This window comes from Pristiophorus japonicus, chromosome 10 (genome assembly GCF_044704955.1).
Source record: "Pristiophorus japonicus isolate sPriJap1 chromosome 10, sPriJap1.hap1, whole genome shotgun sequence".
Classification (NCBI taxonomy): Eukaryota; Metazoa; Chordata; class Chondrichthyes; family Pristiophoridae; genus Pristiophorus; species Pristiophorus japonicus.
This window is the reverse complement of record NC_091986.1, coordinates 62,317,899-62,340,437: the sequence shown is the minus strand read 5'-3', so window position 1 is coordinate 62,340,437 and position 22,539 is coordinate 62,317,899. Positions and strand designations below refer to the sequence as shown.

Below are 22,539 nucleotides of genomic sequence, written 5' to 3'. Positions count from 1 at the left end.
GCTAGTTTACTTTCATAGTCTATCTTCCCTTAATCATTTTTTTAGTCAAGGCTTTTAAAAACTTCTGAATCTTCTGTCCTCCCACTAGTTTTGGCCACTTTGTATGCCCTTGTTTTTAAATTGGATACCATCCTTTATTTCTTTCGTTAGCCACAGATGGCTATCTTCTTTTACACCCTTTCCTCCTCACCGGAATATATTTTTCTTGAGAGTTATGAAATATCCTCCTTAAATGCACGCCACTGTTCATCAACCGTCCTACACTTTAATCTATTTTCCCAGTCCACTTTACTCAACTCTGCACTCATATCTTTGTAGTCTCCTTTATTTAAGCTTAGTACGCTGGTTAGAGATCCAACTTTCTCGCCCTCCATCTGGATTTGAAATTCAACCATGCTGTGATCACTCATTCCAAGGGGATCCTTTATTAGGAGATTGTTTATTAATCCTGTCTCATTACACAGGACCAGATCTGAGATAGCTTGCCCTGTGGTTGGTTCTGTTACATACTGCTCAAGGAACCCATCCCTTATGCACACTATGAACTCTTCCTCAAGGCTACCCTGATCAATTTGATTTGTCCAATCAATATTTAGATTAAAATCACCCATGATTATTGCTATTCCCTTTTTACAAGCCCCCACTATTTCTTGGTTTATACTCCGACTAACAGAGTTGCTGTTATGGGACCTATAGATTACGCCCACCCCTTATTATTCCTCATCTCCACCCAAACTGTTTCAACATCCTGAACATTTGAGGCAGTATCATTTCTCACTATTGCATTGATTCCATCCTTTATCAACAGAGCTACCCCACCTCCTTTTCCTTTCTGTCTGTCTTTCCAAATTGTCAAATACCCCTGAATGTTTAGTTCCCAGTCCTGGTCACCTTGCAACCACATCTCTGTTATGGCTATCAGATCATACCCATTTGTAACTATTTGTGCCTACAGCTCATCTAATTTGTTACGAATGTTGCGTGCATTCAGATAAAGAGCTCTTAAATATGTTTGCTTACCATTTTCTCCTGCTATGGCCCCAGTTTCTGACACACTCTTATGTTTATAGATTCTGTCCCTTCCGGTCATGCTCTGGTTTGCGTTTCCCCCAATGCTACCCTGCTCTATTGCCTTCATCTTGTTCTTTGAGAATTTAAGTTCCTGCTCACCTAAACCCTCCTCCCCACTAATTCATTTAAAGCTCTCTCTGCAGCCCTAGTTATTCGGTTCGCCAGGACTTGCCTGTTCACCCTCTCCCCCCAGAATGCCCTGCAGTTGCTCAGTGACATCCTTGCCCCTGGCACCAGGGAGGCAACATATCATCCTGGAGTCATGTCTGCAGCCACAGAAACGCTTGTCTGCTCCCCTAACTATCGAATCCCCTACCACTATTGCTCTCCCAATCTCCTTCCTCGTCTCCCCTGGACTTGGCTCTGGCTGCACTCCCCAGAATACTCAAAACAGAATACTGGTTGGAGAGCGAGATGCACTCCAGGGACTCCTGCACTACCAGCCTGGTCCTCCTCTTCTGTCTGGCGGTCACCCACTTCCTCTCTGCCTGCACACTCTTGATCTGTGGGGTGGCCACATCTAGAAATGTGCCATCCACGAAATTCCCAGCCTCACGGATGCAGTGCAGTGACTCCAGCCGCCGCTCAAGCTCCAAAACGCGGAGCTCAAGTTGCTGCAGCTGGAGACACCTCCTGCACATGTAGTTGTCCAGGCTACGCAAAGCTTCCAGGACCTTCCCACACGGGACTGAACTGCCTCTATTTAATAGACCAAGAACTAACCCAGTAGAAATAAACTTAAAACTTGACAAAAAACACTCAGCAATCAGTTCTTTCCCTCTATTTTATATGCTATGAACTAATTTAGCAGAAATAAACTTCAAAAATACACACTTCAGCTACTCACCAATCAGCTCCTTTCCTTGTTCCGACCGCACTTTTTAAAAAAAAAAAGGTCACTTTTCCAAAAATTGCCTCTGTTGAATTGCTGCCATTCGGGACCGCTCCACTCCCACCTGGTCCAGTCCGGACTCCTGCCTTTCCCACCACATAACCCCCACCCAACATGGTGCATCTAACACACACGATATACATAACACACACACACACACACGGTATATATAAACACACACACGGTATATATAACCCCTCACACACAGTGTATATAACTCCCCCACACACACAGTGTATATAACTCCCCCACACACACAGTGTATATAATGTAAGCATCAGCGTAAACATCGACACAGACTTCAGGATTTTGAACTTTAAGTTTTGGACATTGCTTTTCCATATTTCATTTACTGCAGAAGAGCTGAAAGCATGACTGGGACAGGCGCAGGCATGTCCCACAGGAATACACATCAGGTGGGCAGGGATAGTCTGGGATGGGTCAATGGCTGAAAGCAGGAACCCCATAGCAGGTAATGGGAAGCCATCAGAGAGACATCAGGTAAACTGGTCAGTGCTCAAGCCAGCATAGCCCCGGAGCACGGGAACCTCAGGACAAAGGAAGCTATCGGCCACCCAGATTCGTTGGAGCCTTTACCCCCAGGAAGAGCCCCTCCCCCCAACACCCACGGTGTATATAAGCCCCTACCCCCAACACCCAGTGTATATAACCCCCTCTCTTCCCCCCCAACACCCACAGTGTATATAACCCCCTCAACACCAACAGTGTATATAACCCCCTCTCCCCCCCCCCCCCAACACCCAGTGTATATAACCCCCTCTCCCCCCCCCCCCAAACACCCAGTGTATATAACCCCCTCCCCCCCACACCCAGTGTATATAACCCCCTCCCCCCCAACACCCACGGTGTATATAACCCCCTCCCCCCAACACACACGGTGTATATAACCCCCTCCCCCAACACCCACGGTGTATATAACCCCCTCCCCCAACACCCACGGTGTATATAACCCCCTCCCCCAACACCCACGGTGTATATAACCCCCTCCCCCAACACCCACAGTGTATATAACACCCTCCCCCAACACCCACAGTGTATATAACCCCCTCCCCCAACACCCACAGTGTATATAACCCCCTCCCCCAACACCCACAGTGTATATAACCCCCTCCCCCAACACCCAGTGTATATAACCCCCTCCCCCCAACACCCAGTATATATAACCCCCTCCCGCCAACACCAATGTGTATATAACCCCCTCCCCCCCAACACCCAGTGTATATAACCCCCTCCCCCCCAACACACACGGTGTATATAACCCCCTCCCCCCAACACACACGGTGTATATAACCCCCTCCCCCCCAACACACACGGTGTATATAACCCCCTCCCCCCAACACCCACGGTGTATATAACCCCCTCCCCCAACACCCACGGTGTATATAACCCCCTCCCCCCCCCCCCCAACACCCACGGTGTATATAACCCCCTCCCCCCCAACACACACGGTGTATATAACCCCCTCCCCCCAACACCCAGTGTATATAACCCCCTCCCCCCCAACACCCACAGTGTATATAACCCCCTCCCCTCCAACACACACAGTGTATAGAATCCCCTCCCCCCAACACACACGGTGTATATAACCCCCTCCCACCCAACACACACGGTGTATATAACCCTCTCCCCCCCAACACACACGGTGTATATAACCCCCTCCCCCCAACACACACGGTGTATATAATCCCCTCCCCCCAACACCCACGGTGTATATAACCCCCTCCCCCCCCCCCCCCCCAACACCCACGGTGTATATAACCCACTCCCCCAACACCCACGGTGTATATAACCCCCTCCCCCCAACACCCACGGTGTCCCCCAACACACACGGTGTATATAACCCCCTCCCCCCAACACCCACGGTGTCCCCCAACACACACGGTGTATATAACCCCCTCCCCCCAACACACACGGTGTATATAACCCCCTCCCCCCAACACACACGGTGTATATAACCCCCTCCCCCCCAACACCCACGGTGTATATAACCCCCTCCCCCCCAACACCCACGGTGTATATAACCCCCTCCCCCCCCCAACACCCACGGTGTATATAACCCCCTCCCCCCCCAACACCCACGGTGTATATAACCCCCTCCCCCCCCAACACCCACGGTGTATATAACCCCCTCCCCCAACACCCACGGTGTATATAACCCCCTCCCCCCCAACACCCACAGTGTATATAACCCCCTCCCCCCCAACACCCACAGTGTATATAACCACCTCCCCCCAACACACACGGTGTATATAACCCCCTCCCCCAACACCCACAGTGTATATAACCCCCTCCCCCTAACACACACGGTGTATATAATCCCCTCCCCCCAACACCCACGGTGTATATAACCCTCTCCCCCCCCAACACACACGGTGTATATAACCCCCTCCCCCCAACACACACGGTGTATATAACCCCCTCCCCCTAACACCCACAGTGTATATAACCCCCTCCCCCTAACACACACGGTGTATATAATCCCCTCCCCCCAACACCCACAGTGTATATAACCCCCTCCCCCCAACACCCACGGTGTATATAACCCCCTCCCCCCAACACCCACGGTGTATATAACCCCCTCCCCCCAACACCCACGGTGTATATAACCCCCTCCCCCAACACCCACGGTGTATAGAACCCCCTCCCCCAACACCCAGTGTATATAACCCCCTCCCCCCCAACACCCACAGTGTATATAACCCCCTCCCCTCCAACACACACAGTGTATAGAATCCCCTCCCCCAACACACACGGTGTATATAACCCCCTCCCCCCAACACCCACGGTGTATATAACCCCCTCCCCCAACACCCACGGTGTATATAACCCTCTCCCCCCCCAACACACACGGTGTATATAACCCCCTCCCCCCCAACACCCACAGTGTATATAACCACCTCCCCCCAACACACACGGTGTATATAACCCCCTCCCCCAACACCCACAGTGTATATAACCCCCTCCCCCTAACACACACGGTGTATATAATCCCCTCCCCCCAACACCCACGGTGTATATAACCCTCTCCCCCCCCAACACACACGGTGTATATAACCCCCTCCCCCCAACACACACGGTGTATATAACCCCCTCCCCCTAACACCCACAGTGTATATAACCCCCTCCCCCTAACACACACGGTGTATATAATCCCCTCCCCCCAACACCCACAGTGTATATAACCCCCTCCCCCCAACACCCACGGTGTATATAACCCCCTCCCCCCAACACCCACGGTGTATATAACCCCCTCCCCCCAACACCCACGGTGTATATAACCCCCTCCCCCAACACCCACGGTGTATAGAACCCCCTCCCCCAACACCCACTGTGTATATAACCCCCTCCCCCCCAACACACACTGTGTATATAACCCCCTCTCCCCCAACACACACTGTGTATATAACCCCCTCCCCCCCAACACACACTGTGTATATAACCCCCTCCCCCCCAACACACACTGTGTATATAACCCCCTCCCCCCCAACACACACTGTGTATATAACCCCCTCCCCCCCAACACACACTGTGTATATAACCCCCTCCCCCCCAACACACACTGTGTATATAACCCCCTCCCCCCCAACACACAGGGTGTATATAACCCCCTCCCCCCCAACACACACGGTGTATATAACCCCCTCCCCCCCAACACACACGGTGTATATAACCCCCTCCCCCCAACACCCAAGGTGTATATAACCCCCTCCCCCCCAACACCCACTGTGTATATAAACCCCTCCCCCCCCCCAACACCCACGGTGTATATAACCCCCTCCCCCCAACACACACGATCTATATAACCCCCTCCCCCCAACACCCACGGTGTATATAACCCCCTCCCCCCAACACACACGGTGTATATAACCCCCTCCCCCCAACACACATTTGCCTTTTGGGTTTAGTTTATTTTCTCACCTTTTTTCTCTCGCTCTCTCAGGGGCCTACTTGTTATCTCCCCCACTGCCTCTCGTGGCCGCCGCTGTTTTTCCTGGAAGTTTTAAAGGGAAATGCCGGAAAAACTTCGGTCCTCCGGTAACGTTTGTGATGGCGAAAAAGAGCGCGACTTTCCAGTGAAATGGGTAATCTGCGCTCTGGCGTTTTGGACAGACTAAGCGAGAGATCGAGCATGCGCAGTTCCGGCCTGAGGGCGAAAGCATGCGCAGTCCCGGCGCCAGTGAGGGAGCATGCGTTGTCTTGGGTCTTTTTTTAACTTTGTCCAAACTCGCGCTTCTGCGCATGAGTTAGAACAAATAGTTTCTGACTCCGCCCCCGCCCCAGCGCAGTTTGCACTAACCCTTTTCTGCGCATGCGTTGGAACCGCTCAAGAAGAGCATGTTGCCCATTGGACCGCCGCCGAGCGATTGGGGCAGAAGAAAACGAGAGCGAGTGAGCCTGTTTGTTTGTTGGTTGGGGGAAGAGGGAAAACGAAGAACGAAGCTGAACCTGTTCTGCCGGGGGGCGGGGAGGGACAGACACACAGACACAGACACAGACAGACAGAGAGAGCGAGCGCGAGCGCCTGTTGGGGAGAAGAGAGACAGCCTGTTGGGGGGGGAGGAGAGGAGAGAGACAGCCTGTGGGGGGGGGTGGGAGAGGAGAGAGACAGCCTGTGGGTGGGTGGAGGGTGGGAGAGGAGAGAGTCAGCCTGTGGGGGAGGGGTGGGAGAGGAGAGAGACAGCCTGTGGGTGGTGGGTGGGTGGGAGAGGAGAGAGACAGCCTGTGGTGGTGGGGTGGGGGGAGGAGAGAGACAGCCTGTGGGGGGGGGGGGTGGGGGGAGGAGAGAGACAGCCTGTGGGGGGGAGGAGAGAGACAGCCTGTGGGGGGGGAGGAGAGAGACAGCCTGTGGGGGGGAGGAGAGAGACAGCCTGTGGGGGGGAGGAGAGAGACAGCCTGTGGGGGGGAGGAGAGAGACAGCCTGTGGGGGGGAGGAGAGAGACAGCCTGTGGGGGGGAGGAGAGAGACAGCCTGTGGGGGGGAGGAGAGAGACAGCCTGTGGGGGGGAGGAGAGAGACAGCCTGTGGGGGGGAGGAGAGAGACAGCCTGTGGGGGGGGGGGGGGGGAGGAGAGAGACAGCCTGTGGGGGGAGGAGAGAGACAGCCTGTGGGGGGGGTGGGGGGAGGAGAGAGACAGCCGGTGGGGGGGTGGGGGGAGGAGAGAGACAGCCGGTGGGGGGAGGAGAGAGACAGCCTGTGGGGGGGAGGAGAGAGACAGCCTGTGGGGGGGAGGAGAGAGACAGCCTGTGGGGGGGGGGGGGGAGGAGAGAGACAGCCTGTGGGGGGAGGAGAGAGACAGCCTGTGGGGGGGGTGGGGGGAGGAGAGAGACAGCCTGTGGGGGGGGTGGGGGGAGGAGAGAGACAGCCTGTGGGGGGGGTGGGGGGAGGAGAGAGACAGCCGGTGGGGGGGGGTGGGGGGAGGAGAGAGACAGCCTGTGGGGGGAGGAGAGAGACAGCCGGTGGGGGGGCGGGGGGAGGAGAGGGACTGTTTCGGGAGGGTTGAGAGAGAGAGAGAGAGAGAGAACCTGTTTCGGGAGGGTTGAGAGAGAGAGAGAGAGAGAGAGAGAACCTCTTTTGTGGGCAGGGGATGGGGGGGGCGTGGCGGAGAGGGAGAGCCTGTTTGGAGAGTGGGAAGACAGAGCCTGTTTGGGGGGGGTGGAGGGGGGAGAGCCTGTTAGTGGGGGGGGGGGGGGAGAAAGAGAGAGAGAGAGAGAGCCTGTTTCGGGGGGGGGGGTGGAGAGGGAGTGTGTTTCGGGGGAGAGAGAGAGAGAGAGAGAGAGAGAGTGTTTTTGCGGGGGGGGGGGAGAGGAGAGAGTGTTTTGGGGGGGGAGAGGAGAGAGTATTTTGGGGGGGGAGAGGAGAGAGTGTTTGGGGGGGGGGAGAGGAGAGAGTGTTTTGGGGGGGGGGGGGAGAGGAGAGGAGAGAGTGTTTTGGGGGGGGGGAGGAGAGAGTGTTTTGGAGGGGGAGAGGAGAGAGTGTTTTGGGGGGGGGGGAGAGGAGAGTGTGTTTTGGGGGGGGGGGAGAGGAGAGAGTGTTTTGGGGGGCGGGAGGAGAGAGTGTTTCGGGGAGGGGAGGAGAGAGTGTTTCGGGGGGGGGGGAGGAGAGAGTGTTTCGGGGGGGGGGAGGAGAGAGTGTTTCGGGGGGGGAGGAGAGAGTGTTTCGGGGGAGGGGGGGAGGAGAGAGTGTTTCGAGGGGGAGGAGAGTGATTCGGGGGTGGGGGAGAGAGACTGTTTCAGGGGGTCGGGAGGAGAGAGAGACTGTTTCGGGGGGTCGGGATGAGAGCGCGAGAGAGAGAGACTGTATCGTGGGGGGGGAGAAACGAGAGACTGTTTTGGGAGAGAGAGAGACTGTTTTGGGGGGGGGGGGAGAGAGAGAGAGAGAGAGAGAGAGAACCTGTTTGGGGGCGGGGGGGGGAGAGAGGAGAGCCTGTTTTGGGGGGGGGGAAAGAGAACCTTTTTTTGGGGGTGGGGGGAGAAAAAATAACTTTTTGGGGGGGCGGGCGGTAGAAAGAGAGAGAGACAGGGTGTGGTGGGGGGAGAGGGAACTCTGAAGACAAATCACGTTCTTCCAATCCCCTTTACACCCACACCAGACATCGTTGGAGTGGATGAAATCCAGAAGTTACGACACTGACACGTCATACCCAATAAACCTGTTAACAATCCACATACAATGCCCCATCTATGGTGGGCTGTAAGATGCTGGTGCTTGAGTCAGGGACTTCGGCTGGGGGAGGGATGTGTCCTTTCTAACTTCTGGATCATGTAACAATATGCAAAGTTAGGCCGAGCGGTTCCATTTACACATTCCAAAGAAACTTCAGGGTGTGGCTTATCCTCCAAAGGGACCAATCAGCAATAGGTCATGTGATAATGGAGAGCCAATCAGAGAAACGGCTGCAATTCAGTTAGTGCAAATAAACTCATCCATAATCAAACTGATTCAACTCAATGGTCTCCAAGGCATCCCACACTGAAGCTGAAGGAAAAGCTTTAAATTATATGCACAAAATGACAAGGGATGGATTGCTCCCCTACAATAGCGACACCTACTTGTTGGAGTAATGATGACAAAATAAAGGATAGAGCCATAATTTGTGCCCTACAAGAAGAAAACGAATCCTTAAGGCTTGCAAATGAACGACTCTCCAAGGAAAATAGGGAACTATTTGGTAGATATAACCGAGAACAGATAAGCCATGCGGTTTTAAAAGAGAGAAAAGGAAAGCTAGTACAAATGTACATAATTACCAATTAGAATGCTGTGAATGGAAAGTAATAGTAAACTCATTCGAAGGGAAAACAAGAGTTAGAAATACAGTTACACCCTGCATTCTTTAACGGGCAGAGAAGAGATGGACCTGCAGAAGCAGTTGGAATAACCAATGGTATTGGTAACCAACGGGCTAAATGGTTCATTCTCGGGTTGGCAATCAGTAACTAGTGGGGTACCGCAGGAATCTGCTGGGTCCCCAACTATTTACAATCTATATTAACGACTTGGAAGAAGGAACTGAGTGTAACATAGCCAAGTTTGCTGATGATACAAAGATGGGAGGAAAAGCAATGTGAGGAGGACACAAAAAAACTGCAAAAGGACATAAACAGGCTAAGTGAGTGAGCAAAAATTTGGCAGATGCAGTATAATGTTGGAAAGTGTGAGGTCATGCACTTTGGCAGAAAAAAAATCAAAGAGCAGGTTATTATTTAAATGGGGTACATTGCAAAGTGCTGCAGTGCAGCGGGAACTAGGGGTACTTGTGCAAGAAACACAAAAGGTTGGTATGCAGGTACAGCAAGTGATCAGGATTCCAATGGAATTTTGGCCGTTACCACAAAGGAGATGGGAGTATAAAAGCAGGGAAGTCTTGCTACAGTTGTACAAGGTCTTGGTGAGGCCACACCTGGAATACTGTGTGCAGTTTTGGTTTCCATATTTACGTAAGGATATACTTGCTTTGGAGGCAGTTCAGAGAAGGTTCACAAGGTTGATTCCGGAGATGAGGGGGTTGTCTTGGGAGGAAACATTGAGTAGGTTGGGCCTCTACTCAATGAAATTCAGAAGAATGAGGTGATTTTATCGAAACGTATAAGATTATGAGGGGGCTTGACAAGGTGGATGCAGAGAGGATGTTTCCACTGATAAGGGAGACTAGAACTAGAGGGCAAAATCTTGTAATAAGGGGCCGCCCATTTAAAACTGAGATGAGGAGAAATTTCTTCTCTCAGAGGGTTGTGGATCTGTGGAACTCACTGCCTCAGAGAGCTGTGCAAGCTGGGACATTGAATAAATTTAAGACAGAAATAGACAGTTTCTTAAACAATAAGGGGTTATTGGGAGCAGACAGGGAGGTGGACCCGAGTCCATGATTGGATCAGCCATGATCGTATTCAATGGCGGAGCAGGCTCGAGGGGCTGTATGGCCTACTGCTCCTATTTCTTATGTTCTTATGAAAGGAAATATTTGAACCTGAGGTAAAAGTGAGTAAATTAGTACAAAGCCTGCCTTTGAAATGGAAGGTGGAGAATTAAATCCCTAGGGCTGAATTTTAATGTGGGCTTGGGTGCGGGTCGAGGGTTAAAACTGGCGAATTTAACTGCGCATTGGGAGGCCAGCTCCAACCGCAAACTTCCGCATTTGACTCCAGTGCATTAGACTGCCTGTGTGCAACCGCCCCTCGAGAGAGAGAGAGAGAGAGAGGCAGGTTGTCACTTTCCATCTGCTAATCACTCAATTAGAGCAATATTGACAGATTAACGTCGGGTCCATGGGTTTCCTGGGCTTTATGAAACTCGCCAGTGAAAGCAAGATGACTACACAGTAGAAATTGAGGGGGTTGAATTAATAGAAACATAGAAATTTACAGCGCAGAAGGAGGCCATTTCGACCCATCGTGTCCACGCCGGCCGACAAAGAGCCGCACAGCCCTTGGTCAGCAGCCCTGAAGGTCACATATAAACCTATGAACAATGAACAATGGCAGAAAGTGAAAGGATGCAAAATACACAAGAACGCCCCTTTACCCCAACCCACCCCAGTATTTGGGCTCATTCAAAAGAAAATTTAATTTGGGACTATCTACCGGAATGTTTGAAATCCTAAAGTGCTTATGGAAGCAACTACGAACTTTAATCGAATTTTGGACTTTTACAAGACAAATTCAAGCTTGTGGGCAAGCCGAGGGAACACAAGAAGCCCACTTGATTATTAGGATTGTCTGGGTGTTGGGACTAAGTTAACTTATCTGGAGCAATGGGTATTCGAGAATCCTTCTCCACAAGAGACATTAACATTACAACAAATAATCCAGAGATAGCTAACCATCAACCTGAATCTGGAAAACCGATTCAGTACATACATCACAAAGAGACCCAATCCAGCCTGTATGCGAAAAACGAAGCACAAAATGACATTGCGATTGCCAAGCTAATATTTTCATCAGGAAACAGTTTTCGAGCACCAACCCACCCAAAACATATTAACTTTTAACGAGTCCAGCACGCCAAATTTAAACAAAGAATTCTGAACTGATTTGGTGCCAAGATTAGAACAACTCAAACCGTATAACTGGCCCCTGTTTTAACAGAGGTTAGGCTGCTGAGTAGCTACAAGGTTGCTACCACCTCTGATGCCAAACTATGCCTAGTACCATACTACGCTTGTGTCATCAAGACAAGGAGAGAAACCAGCGTGACAGTTGTAAACTAACTTCTCCAGCCTGGAAGTCCTGAAAGAAGGAAGAACTTTACCATCACGGCAGCAACCAACCACAGCTAACGTGGTACCAACGAAAAACCACCGCGATCAACCAAACTCAAAATAAAACTTCAACAGGAAGAAACCGAAGAATCGAAAGTTTCCACTCTACAATCTAAGGCCTGACTACCATCAGATGAAAACATTACCTAAAGAGACTTTGAACCTATTTCTAACGAAGAAAACCGGGTACTTACCCCATAGATCCAAAACTCGCCTTACCGCATCAGCAGACACAACCCAACTGAAGATTGCGCAGCTAGAAGTCTTCGCCAATGTGCGGGGTACGGCAAACAGAGCCTACAGATTTCAATGAACCACGCCCGAAATCGCGAACTACCGCTAACTGACCAGAAAGGATTGGTAAGCATAGTCCCTGTCTGCCCTGGAGGATAACCTAGCTAGAATTGGGTATTGGAAGATGGGAGGTGTAATTTTACTGTATCCCCCTTTGAATGTGTAATGTATTGTTCTTTATTAGAGTGATTATAATTTTGACATTGTAATTTCCTGTCTTTAATAAAATCAAAGTTCTTTGGCACCAAACCAATTGCCCTTTGCACTTTATCACATCCCCAAATAAATCCAGGGTCTAGAACCCAAGGGAGTGGGAGCGATTCGAACCGCTCAAGGTGGTCAGTGGTGAACCTGACCCCGGGACCACCCCCTTACAAAATGGCGATTGCGGCAGGACTCTGGTACAAGGGGTGAGATGCGGAGAGTGTTGGTTTGGGGTAAAGAACCAAGATGGAAGAGAGGATTTCCTCCTATGTGTATAAGAAGGTCAATGTCACCGAAGAATGGGTGCTTAGTCTATTGCGCGCTGAGCTTCCAGCTGACACTGCAGCCCAGTGGACAGCAAGCAAAGATCACAAAGAAACAGTAGAGAAGGGAATTTGGTTGATCTGTCCATGGCAACAGGTCCAACTCCTAGATAAAACCAATGAGACACAACAGGCACAGTTATGGGAATGTGCAGAGAACTATCAGGAAAGAGTTATGTCAGAAGAAAGATTATGGGGAGAACTCCATAAACTAAAACAGGAAAGGACCCAGATAATGGAAAGGTTTAAAAACAGTCAGGACTATTTTCAATGTCCAGTTACCGAGGCCAAAAGTAATGAAAAGTCACTGAGGGAGGAAAGCACTCGCCTCACCCTACAAGTGAAAGAACTCCAGGAAAGGTTAAAAGATGTGCAAGCAGCGTATAAAGTAGCTAGCACTAATGGGTTTGACTTGGGAGACCACGTTCCCTGCCAGCAACAAGTTTAAAGTTTAAACCTTGCTCTTTCCAAGGCAAAAGGCACGGTATGCCTAATAAGCCTGGTACACCCCAGGTAAACCTGGACCAGAAGGAGGAAACTACCCGGCTACCACCTGTGGCACCGATGACTACACCGGTGCAGCAGGAGGGGCAAATCAGTTGTGGGGCGGACAGGGATAGTGAACCACCACCACCTGTGGCACCGAGTTTCAGCTCGGCTTGGCAGCAGGGAGGTGAGGGAGGCGAGACAGAACAGGGAGAGCCAGAACCAGGGCCAATGTGCCCGTTCTGGCAACAGAAGTTTGGCCCGCCCACCCTTGCCGGGGGCCCAGGGCCCCTGGAAAGTCAGTTTGTGGTTCCCCACATTTCCCAACAGCTTAGAGCTATGATAAGCCACCTGGGAAAGCTAACTCCAAAGGGAGACCCCTCGGTTCACTTCGTGGAGGTGGAACAGGCAGGGGATATTAATGGGTGCGATGATGCAGAAATGGTAAAGATGCTTCTCCTATCCCTGGACAGCAAGCTGTACCAGTTCCTCTCTACTGAGAGCAAAAGGGGACAGAAAACACTTGCTGCTGTCCAGAAAGACATTTTAGAAGCTATGGGCTGCAATGACGAAAGTCCCTTCTCTAGAGTGGAGAAAACGGTGCAGCTCGCATGGGAAACCGCACAGGCTTTCGCAGACTGAGTGTGGCCTGTGTACCAAAGCGCCTGTAGTGTGGACATAGACAGAGATCACTTAAGCCTGGACGAGTTAGCATACTGGCTCCCAAGCCTAGTAGCTAACAGTTTACCCTGAATAAGAACCAAGGCTGAGGCCTGGTTCGGCCCAAGAGATCCCCAAGCCACTGAACAGGGAGTGCTTAGGCAACTGACCCCAGCTTACAGAAACGGCAGAGGGACAGAAGAGTTCCCACAAAAGGGAAGGGTTCACAAAATCCGACCTAGCCAAGATAAGAGGGAATGGCGCCACGAGGAGGGCAACCCCTCCGATACAAAACGTACCTGCTTCGGGTGCGGAAAAAGTGGGCACTGGAGAAAGGATTGTAGAAATCCCTGGAAGAGTAGCGCAGGAAAGAATTATCCAGCCCCTGCCCAAAAGACCGAGACAGATAAGCCAGTCCCTCCCCACTCATTCGATACTTTCCTAACCACATTCCAAACCATGTTAGATGGCCCTGGGAAGGTAGCCACCGCCACTGGTACCGAAATCCCATCTGCCCCCTCCCAACCAAAACCGTGACTAGGACAGGCACAGCCTGTCCACCTGTCTTCCCTCAAGTATGATGCGTGGGGGAGACCGTCCATTCAGATGGAAGTGGAAAAGTTGAAAGGGACTTACCTGCTCAAGCACCCTTGTCTATGTAGCTAACCTAGCCGCCTCACCTCTGTCTAACGGGGTCCCCTACAGCTTGGTGGGTTTCACAGGCACTGAACAGACTGGCTCATTCTCCGTTCCGCTCTCTATTCATTTAGATACACTCCACACTAAGTGGACTTGTGTCCTGATAAAGTGGGAGCAGGAAGGGAGAGGGATCCTGGGGGCTGACTTCATCCTAGGCCACAGGATCCTAGTGGATTTAAGAAACCAAGTCTTTGGGGGTCAGTCTGTATGGGACAGGAGAGTGAGGTGATGCTTATCCCGGGAAAACAGGGAAAAGGGACGGTGTGCAACATGAAGCCAAGGAGGGTTACGACCTTGAATTACTGATCAGTAACACTCCGATTGAATACCAAGAATATGTGAGGAAAAACCTTGCAGCTTTTGCCACTCACAACATGACTGTGGGAGAATAAACGGGGTCGAGGTTAGTATAGATGGGGACCTCATGACCCGACCATAGAAACAGTACAACTTCCCCAGGGAGGCGGAGGCAGACATGGAAACAGCCTTGGGTTCTCTGGTTAAACAGGGGGTATTGAGACCAATAGCTACCCATGTGAACTCTCCATTGTGGCCGGTTAAGAAACCGGACAACTCCTGGAGAGCCACGGTGGACTATCGAGTACTCAACCGTAACATCCCCGCCTGTGCACCCACTATTGCTGCTGGGTCGCCGACCTCATTGGAAGTATCCCAGCCTCCGCGACCACCTTCACGGTGCTGGATATTTCCAACAGGTTCTGGTCCATACCTTTAAGAAGGGAAGATCAGTACAAGTTTGCTTTTACCGTTAAGGGACAGCAATATACTTGGAACTGTCTCCCTCAGGGCTTACACAACAGCCCCAGTATTTTCCATCAGTGTATGGCCAACTTGTTAAAGAGCTTCAGCAGACCCCAGCAGCTCGTACAGTATGTGAATGAGCTGCAACTGTTCACCGATGAGGGGGAGGAGCATGGCCCACTGCTGGCTGAACTGCTGGAGCTGCTGAAAGAAGAGAGATTTAAAGTAAACCCCAAGAAGGCACAGATCGGCCTGAAGGAAGTAAAATTCCTGGGACTGGTTATGCGTGCTGGGGAAAGAGCCATTGACAAAGCTAGAAGGGAAGCAGTGCAGAAGTTATCCGCCCCCAACAGAGTGACAGGAGTAAGATCTTTTCTAGGGCTAACTGGGTACTGCAGAGATTTCATTGAGGATTATGCAGCCACTGCAGCCCCTCTGCTCCGACTCCTACACAAGGGAGTGGAGTGGGAATGGGACGAAGGTTGCGAGGCAGCATTTATCCAACTCAAGAAAGACCTCCAAACCGCGCCAGCTCTGGGGGCCATCGATGGGGGTAAAGAGTTTTTCCTGGAGGTAGCAGCCAGTGGGGACAGCCTGAGCGCAGTACTGCTCCAAGAGCGGCACGACCGGCTGAGACCAGTGGTCTACTCCTCCAGGATACTCACGGATGTGGAGAAGGGATACTCCAACTGTGAGCCACTCACTGGGCTGTGAAAAGATCACTGATCTTCACAGGGGGGGTCCCCTATCACACTCCTTACCCACCATACACCCACCCAAATCCTCCTGGATGGGAGAATTAAGGACTGGACAGTGAGCAGTGCCCGCATTGCTCGCTGGATCCTGCTCCTCTCCCAAATGGACCTAAGGGTAAAGGGTCTCTGCGAATCAAGGCTCACAGCCAACATGATTTATCCAGGGACAGCCCACCGGTGTTCTGTAGAAGGGGTATGAGAAATTAACATAGGCTTTCAGGCTGGGTTACACCCCTCAGGCCGAGAGATCTATGTAGACGGTTCAAGCATGGTATCTGCGGGTGAACGACTCACAGGCTGCGGAGTTTATGACCCCGAGGCAGGCATTGCCCTGGCGATTAAACTCCCCAGTACTATGAGCGGCCAGCACTCTGAACTGTCTGCGGTGGTGTACGTAGTCACACACCCCGAAGAATTCGCTACCCCATACACGATTTGCTTGGACAGTATGTTCACCTGCAATTCGTGTACATTTACCTGGCTATTTGGTCCCGCTGCAGATATACACCCGCAGACGGAAGACCCTTAGCAATTAAGCCACTACTGGAAAAGATCATGAAAGCCGTAGTGGAGGAAGGGAATATTTACATATGTAAAGTAAAGGCACATTCCACCACCGAACCCCGTAGCGAGGGAAACCAGCAGGCTGACATGTTGGTCAAGCAGGGGGCCCACACGGGCAAGCTCTGGGATCCGTACAACCCAGGACCCATTGCGCAGTCAGAGGCAGAATGGGGATGACAGGGAAGGCAGAGATAGCTTTGCCCCCGGACCTAAAAATGGCTCAGACCCAGGACCCCGTCCTCAAAACTGTCCTGAACACGCTAGCTAAAGGGGAAAGGATAGAAAGCCCGTACGGCACCGCAGTAATTGCCATTAAAGAAGGCATGCTGTTCAGGGGGGAGCAATGGGTAGCTGCAACAATACCGGAGAGAATTCCTCCAGCTGGCCCACGAGGGTCCAGGTTGTAGAATTTACCAATATTTTGCAAAGATTCCTGGTACCTTTCCCCTGCAGAGGAGAAGAATCCCTTTCTGGACTTTTAAAATGGAAGGAAAAACTTTGGGACACAAATGAGTTTAAAGGGGCAGACGAGGCCTGCAGGGGATAAAAGGGAATGAATTCATGGAGATCCCCCGCCCCCCCCCCCCCCCCAGTGTTTGGACTCATAGGAAAGGGAATTTAATTTGGAACTATCTACCAGAAGGTTTGAAATCTTAAAGTGCACATGGAAGAAACTACGAACTTTAATCGAATTTGGGATTTTTAAAAGGTGAATGTTGGCTCTGCAAGAAAAGGGATGGGGTCCATCTCTAAAGGGCCAGTTTGGACATTGGAGCTAATCAAATCATCTGGGAACTGATTACCCTCGAAATCTGTCCCTTGAAGACATTTACATTTTCACAATCGACCACGGAAGAAACATTATCCACCCCACCCAGAGGACCCAAATGTCACATACATATTCCAACACCTTTTCAACAGGCATAGAAATATCTGGCTCAGGCCAGACTATCACAATGGACAAGAACTCATCAACTCATCAACGCCAGATTAAAACCGCTTAATCAAGTTTCAGTTAGCTGGGCTGCAAAATTGAAACAAAGAGCTGGGCCAGATTTGGTGGGAGATAAGGAAGCCTTTTTGGGATATATCTATTCCCAGTTTTACAAGGAAAAGAACACAAGCAGCCGGAGGTGGGGAGTGAAGAAATGAAGTAGTGAAGAAAACTACAAGAAATCATCAAGGACCAACCGAGCACGAGGCCCACGAAATGGAAGGTTGTCAGCAACCAAATTGACAACCCGGGCCACCAACCAGCGAAACGACCAACCGAAACCAATTCAGCAAAGACCGAAGAATCGACATTTATTTCCACTCTACAATCTACTTCTGAATGATCAACGGCTGAGAAATTACCAAAAAGGACTAACTAAAACTATTCCTAAGCAAAGAAAGTGGGTACTTACCCCATACATCCAAAATGCAACTTACTGCATCAACAGACTCACCCCAACTGAAGACTACACAGTCCGAAGTCCTCTCCTCCGTTCGGGGTACGGCTCGCCGAGAAGGCCAAGTGTAGCGAACCCCGAAACGGCGATTCACAGGCAACTGTCAAAAGGGATTGGTGAGCATAGTTCCTGAAACCCCCAGAGCTATAACTTAGTTAGTTAGGGGAATTGGGAGGGGGAGGCTGGGATAACTTGTGGAAATGTATCTGCATCCTCCTCTTTACCCCATTTAGAGTTCAAGCTGTATTCTTTTCCCCACAGGCTGTAATTTGACATTTTATTCAATGTGTTGTACCCCTCAGTGTGTATTGGTATTACTATTCTGTGTGTGTTATTATAGGTGTGCCTTTTACTTCCTTTTAAACACAATAAAGCCATACCTGCTTCCTACCTTGAAACCGATTGTCTGTCCAAGTCTGTCACAGTCCCTTCATAATTCCAGAGTCTAGAATCACGGGTGCGGGAGCGATTCGAAAATGCTCATATAAGGTCAGAAGGGAAAGCTGACCCCCAGAAAACCACCCCTTACAAGGTGCAAGACATCCTGGACCTGAGACCACTTGGCAACGAATGGAACAGGCAGGGTGGTGGCCGGGACTCAGGGAATACGTCCGCAAGTTCTGTGCTAGCTGTCTGGTGTGCGTGGCCAACAACCCCGACCCCCAGAAAAGAAAGGTGTCTATGGGACATATCAGGAGGGTAGAGGGACCCTGGCAGTCGATCCAAATCGATTACATCGGGCCCCTACCCACTGCCCAGGGAGGCTACAAGTACTACCTAGTATTGGTGGATGTATTCACTAATTGGGTGGAAGCCTTCCCATGCCGAACAGCCACTGCCCTGGGAACAGCCAGGATCCTGGTCAGAGAAGTGTTTTCTCGAAGGGGTCTACCACAATACGTGGAGTCCAACCAAGGGAGTCACTTCACCGGGCAGGTGATACAGGAGACCCTTAAGGTGCTCAGCATCAGAGGAAAATGGCATGTCGCGCACAACCCGCAGTCATTCGGGCCTGTGGAGGGTTTAAACCGCAATATCAAAGAAAGGCTGCACAAAAGACAGGGGACTCACCCAAAGGGTGGGTAAAGGTCCTACCAGTGGTCCTCATGGGGATCCGAGCCAGCCAGACAAAGAGCACGGGGTACTCTCCGTACGAGTTCATGACCGGCAGAGACATGCGAACCCCCACCCATGTGTTAGCCCCGGTACTCATGGAAGGTCAGCTTAGGGAAGCGAACCGGGACAGCTTTGTCGGAATCTGTTTGAACACCTTAGCAGATTTACTGGCAGGCTGCTAACAACATGGGAAAACAGCATCGGAGCAATTGACTGCTGCTAGAGTCCGCAAACACCATGAATGGGAGATAGGGGACCGGGTTATGGTGAGAAACTACGCAAGAGTAGGGTCTTTGAGGCACTGTACATGGGACCGTACCACATTATCGATAAGTCAAGCCCCATGGTCTATGCCATAAAATTGCCCCGCCGTACAAAGTGGTTCCACATAAACCAGTGCAAACTTTTTAATCCAGGGGCAGCAGCTAAATGTAAGGAACAGCCAAAAACTGTAAACCGTACTAAAGACAGGGACCCCCAGCCAACAGCCCCCGACTGAAAATCCCACAGGGGACGTGGCAGACCTAGAAACTGTACCGAGAGGAGCGGTGGACTGTGTTACTGGAGGAGCTGTCCCCCCAATCATTTGGGACTCGGACGTGCCCCCAGCAGCCAGAGCCTTAAGAAGGAATCCCCGCCCACCAAAGACACCGTGGTCACCAGCGCTTCAATTTGAATGGTTCAGCCCTGGGAAAGGGACCAGCCGCAAAAGGGCACCTAAGGTCAGAGACCTGCCCATGAGCAGGGACACCCAGCCGGCAGCCTCGAGAAACGAGGGACCCCCAGAAGAGATAGCGTTGGACCAGCCACCAAGTGGGAGCCCCCAGCCCGGAGCCCTCGACCAGGCAGAACTCCCAGGGGAAGAAACGAACCAGGCAGCCACCCCCAAAGGAGCGGTGTGCTGTAGCACTGGAGGGGATGTTCTCTCAATAGTGTGGGACTCAAACCCACCTCTGGTCAGGACACTCCGGGTCCAGCGGTGCTGGCCGACCCATTACTGACCTCACTGGACACCCAGCGGAAGAAGAAGAAAGAAAGAAGGCAGGAATTAACCTGACCACCCGGAGACAGGTGGCAGATGTACATATATAGTACGATATGAATTTTAAGAATGTTGAGTGAACAATTTAGAGTAGTGTCAGATTATGTGTAATGATAATGATATATGTATTAGTTACTGAGGTAAGGAAAAGAATCTACCTGTGCAGCTATTCAAAGAGGCACAGGCCGGGTAATACCCGGGAGTAAGAAGAATCTTCCGGTATGGCTATTAAAGAGGCACCGGTAAGATAAGAGTAAAACGGCTGTGAGATAAAAGTTAGAAGCAGATTTCAGATCACAAGGAAGTGAATAAGACAGCCAGTCAATTAAAGACTATGAGCCCAAATTGGAACTCGGTCACCTTTGTCAAGCCAGAGAGCTTTCTCAAGACTAGACAATCTGTTTATGTGCCCCTACAGTAAAGGGAGCAGCATGAGAAGGATCCTATTCCTGCTCGCCCTGATAAGGATGAGCAGCGGCGACCGAGGAGACATGAAAGAATCCTTCATTTGCGGGTGTTCAGGAGGAAGAGCACCGATCGTAACCGCCGGGGGTGGCCCCCCAGGCGTGGAAGAACTCACCCTTTATGCCCACAAGGGAAGATGGCCAGGGTGGCTGCGATCTAATTCTACCCACTACTCCAGTCAGGAAAGTTTTACCTGCAGGGAGGCCTCAGTTCCATGCCCCCGGATACGGATCATCGCTGCCCGAGTCAGTGTTACAGAGGGAAAACGTGTGTGTTTGACTTGCAACGGAAACATTCCCCAGGGAAGATGGTGGTGGCTCAGAAAACGCAGCAAGGATGCATGGCACCAGGAATCGAACTGGGAAAGACTCGGTCATGATACGTACCGCACCATCACAGGGACACGGGGAGGAGTAAAAGTGTGTTGGAAAAAATGGGAGGAATGCGAACAAGGAATTGACGTTTCCATGTGGGGATCAGAGAGTATTTGTCCCGCAGGCATATCAATCGCCTTCGCCAGGCAATGGCAAGATGAAGGGGAAGGGATGGGGTGAGATTCTAGCCTACACGGGTGCACAGTCTCATACTACCCACTCCTAATTATCGCCATCGAACTAAGAACACACATTAAGAAACCCCTGCCTACAACCCCGTCAATACGCACAGTAATAGAAAGGTGTCCTACCACCACCAAGGGATCAGGGAACGGATTAGTATTGGTACCGACCAAAAAGGTGTTATACCGGGGGTACATTATGCAGTAGCTTCAGTAATTTTAAACCTTACCGAGGTACACCTACCTGCATGGTGCCCGAAGGAAAAGAGCTGCTATACCAGGCCCTACTTAGAGACATGTTTAAGAAATTTTATGAGTTAGACTTTTGAAATGTAGACAAAGCAGACCTATACACCCTAAACGCTAGGGACACCATGGGCTCGGGGAGACCTAGGAGGGGAATCATAAATGACGTTTTCACTACACAATACAGCATCCTCTGTAATAAATAGCTTAGATGACATGGAACTACAAACACAGATAAACAGTTTAAAGAACCAACTGAGGAAAATCCTGAAACAAGAAAACACAGTAGTAGGATCAGAACTACACGAGGAGCAGGCTATAACTGTCCATTTAAAGGAAATAGTGGCTGAGCTGGAAAAACATGCACAGACAGTGAATGCACTCATACGGGAGGATAGAAATGCTTCGGACCAGGCTGCACAGAACAAGGTGTGCGTACTGTATGGGGAATGGTTGTTGGGCGAGGGCCGCAATAATCTGGAGGATTTAAAACAAGGTTAATCCCCTCCTGGATCAGTAACAAGCACCTCGCAGCCCTCTACCCGTACAGCAATTCACTAAGCCCGTGCCAGCTCCGCCTAGCCTCTGAAGTCTACCCTGTCCCAGTAGACTGTGGGAAATCTAGCTATACCATTATGGGAATAGTACTAAGGATGCCGATCATGGGTGGGACAGCCCAACCAGCACCATTATGCCGGGTGGAGAACATTGAAGTTATTCAGGGAAGTGCACACATTCGTTTCGCAGCGGTCCCACACTATGTCATAAATTGGGAACACGCTGTAATAGGTACTGACCTCTCCGGGTGCCGGAGCCGGGGTGCACACGTAATACTGTGTCCCCAGTATTTGAGTGCCCATTCAAAGTCACAGTGTGGGTTTAAAGCTGCTGGCGCACAGCCTATTAACTGCACCATGGAGCTCTTTCATAGTGCGCAACAAAAATATATTCCAGTGAAAAAGAAGGGCGGTAAGAGAAGAGATAATCAGCTGTGGATAACCAAGGAAATAAAGGACTACAAACAGGTGAACACATTACCTAAAGAGACTTTGAACCTATTTCTAACGAAGAAAACCGGTACTTACCCCATAGATCCAAAACGCGCCTTACCGCATCAGCGGACTCAACCCAACTGAAGATTGCGCAGCTAAATGTCTTCTCCAACATTCGGGGTAT

General features: G+C 50.9%; 1 protein-coding gene across 1 annotated transcript in view; it reads right to left on the bottom strand.

Moving 5' to 3' along the window:
• Positions 1 to 6,150, bottom strand: part of osgep (O-sialoglycoprotein endopeptidase) — a 187,092-nt gene extending 180,942 nt beyond the window's left edge. Inside the window, exon 1 of the mRNA XM_070891829.1 lies at positions 5,903 to 6,150. The gene's annotated coding sequence lies outside the window, so the exon portion shown is untranslated. The remainder of the gene's footprint in view (positions 1 to 5,902) is intronic.
• Positions 6,151 to 22,539: the final 16,389 nt, after the last annotated feature.